General features: G+C 41.8%; 1 protein-coding gene across 1 annotated transcript in view; it reads left to right on the forward strand.

Annotated features, from left to right (window-relative positions):
- The window catches only part of LOC104158408 (propionyl-CoA carboxylase alpha chain, mitochondrial-like), a gene marked incomplete at its 5' end in the record, with an annotated part of 47,068 nt that overhangs the window by 31,310 nt on the left and 13,377 nt on the right, over positions 1–2,381 (forward strand). The window lies entirely within an intron of this gene.

Consider the following 2,381-nt stretch of genomic DNA (forward strand, 5'->3'; position numbering starts at 1 on the left):
TTGACACAGAGAAGGGCAACGGAACATGCTTTTGCTGTCCTGGGGATTTGCAGCGCTCCTTCCCTCACACTGAGCTGGAAACGAATGTAAATACAGCGTTTTAGAGTTACGTGCAAGCACCTACTTAGTGTTGTATGAGATTCTACCACATGGTATCATACGTTATTTCTAAGGTCAGAGCCCTTATCTCTCATAACCATTAAAAGCAAGAGAGTGATGCAGACGCAGGAATATTTGCATCAGATTGTGCAGATTAATTTTATAGTGCTATTGTCAGTTAAGTGTTGCCCTAAACATATATGTGGCGTTTAGATACAAAGAGAAGGCTTTAGTCACAGAATTCATAATTTATGGCAATGAAACCTAGATTTTTTTGAGAGATGATGTCGGAATGAGACCAAGATCTCAAGTTCAAAATTAGTGCTTCACTTACTATGTGGCAGTCATCAATCGTGCTGGTAAAGCGATTTGTTTGCTTAAATTTTGCTATGATGCCACTTTTGGGTTTAGACTATGTGGTGGTTTCTGTCTGTTTACAGAGGGAAGGGAGTCGTCATGTTAATATTAAATATTTGTGGGTGCAAACGCTTGCATTGATGAAATAAAGATATTTCTGAGAAAACAAGACCAAGTACAGCTGAGTAAAAATTAGCAAGAGAGAAATTCTTTTAGCTACTACACCTAACTTTCTGGTTTTGTCATCTGTACGTGCACACCCACTGATAATACCTTTAAAACCAGCAGTATTCAATTAAAATTAATCACCATGTCATCCTGTGGACAGAGAAATCTGTGATTTCTGTGTCTAGGCAGTACGAGTGGTTGAATGAGGGAGATCTTAAGCAAATACTTTTTTTTTTTTTTTTTTTTTGCGAGGAGTGAAGGGAAACATTTTTAAGGCAAGGATTTTGAGCTTTTTCTAATTTGTTTAAGATTTTTTTTGATAAGTTAATTCTGCTAAATGTTACCAGCCTTCTTGCCCTGAAGAATAGTTCTTGTTGTCTTGAAGGAATAGAACCAGTGGAGGAGGAGGCCAGAGCCAAAGGGATTTTAAGTAAATAAATAAATGAACCTCCCTCCACAAATCCACAAGTGGTGCAGTGCGGCAGAGCACAAGTTGTTAAAAAATGTGTGGAGATTTTTTTTTTTTACCTCTTCTCCTCTCCTGCAGCTTTTTGCTGGAGGCACCGAGTGGCAGAGCATTTCAACGACACAATCTATGTTCTGCTGACCTGAGCTCGTCAATGCTAATTGTATGGCTTTAATTGCAAAACCACATTTGTGTTATTGAAAAGGGTTTAACTTAAATCCTTCCTTTTCAGGACTAGTGTCAAAATGTTAAAAAAAAAAAAAAGGCAAGGGAGCTGAGGGTGGCATCAGCTATCGGCACTGAATAAGCAGTGGGATGGTGTGATTCAGATTACACGTCTTGGCTGTCCGTCAGAAACCAGCTCACTCGCTACAGCTGTTGAAGGCGGGATGGGCAGGGAACTGTAGCTCCCTGATAAATACAGCTCTTTTTGTTGCACTGCTTGGGAAAAGTCTGATTTCTTTAGCATGCTGGAGAAATGGGGATTTAAGTAGCTCCTAGTCTGTGTTTACAACTGGGTTTGGCACCTCAAATTTGCATGGCGTGTGAAAACAGCACAGCTGAAAAACGGGAGAGCGCCAGGTAGTTGTCCATCCTTCCACCTCAATAAAACTGTCTGGTCAGTAGCTACTCCGAGATGGTTTTTTTTTTCCCAACCTGCAATCTGTGCTACAGAGCGTTAGGGCACAGACAGATGCTCTCGGAGCGGTCGGCAGCACGAGGAGCTGGGTTGCCCTACCCCTTCGTCGGGTGTAACTTTACAAACGGTGAGGAAACTCCTAGAGAGGGACGTCTCGTCTTTGTCTGAATGGCCACGCTTGCACACTCACGTTTATTGCCTGCGGTTGTGCTCTAGGGCATCACAGCCGGTCAGGTAAAGCATATGGTGTTTGTTAGTCCCTCTCCGTGTGTCCTTAGCCAAATGAGAAGGCAACGCTGATCTCGGCGTTCGTTTTCCCCACTCGATGTGTCACTGTTTTTCCTTGAAACAATAGTGTTCTCGTTTGGCTGCTCTTGCTGAAAAATACTTTGGTCTGATGAAGCCCGGTAGAAGATTGTATGAGCATCCTCTGTCCACCTGGTCTGATAAGTAGTTTTCAATTCATCTTTGCCGAAAGATATTGCATATGCGAGGAATTTGTTTTCTTTTGTCTGTGAGATGATCTATAGATTTTAGTAACGCGGTGGGGAAGTGCTGTTTGTCATTTAGAGAGAAGCAGAACTTGTGATGCTGCCAGGTTTTTTTTTAGCTTTTTGGTTACTTTCTACTTTATTTTCCTTCATGTGATCG

Source organism: Cariama cristata, unplaced genomic scaffold (genome assembly GCF_000690535.1).
Source record: "Cariama cristata isolate BGI_N322 unplaced genomic scaffold, ASM69053v1 scaffold13982, whole genome shotgun sequence".
In the NCBI taxonomy this organism is placed as follows: Eukaryota; Metazoa; Chordata; class Aves; order Cariamiformes; family Cariamidae; genus Cariama; species Cariama cristata.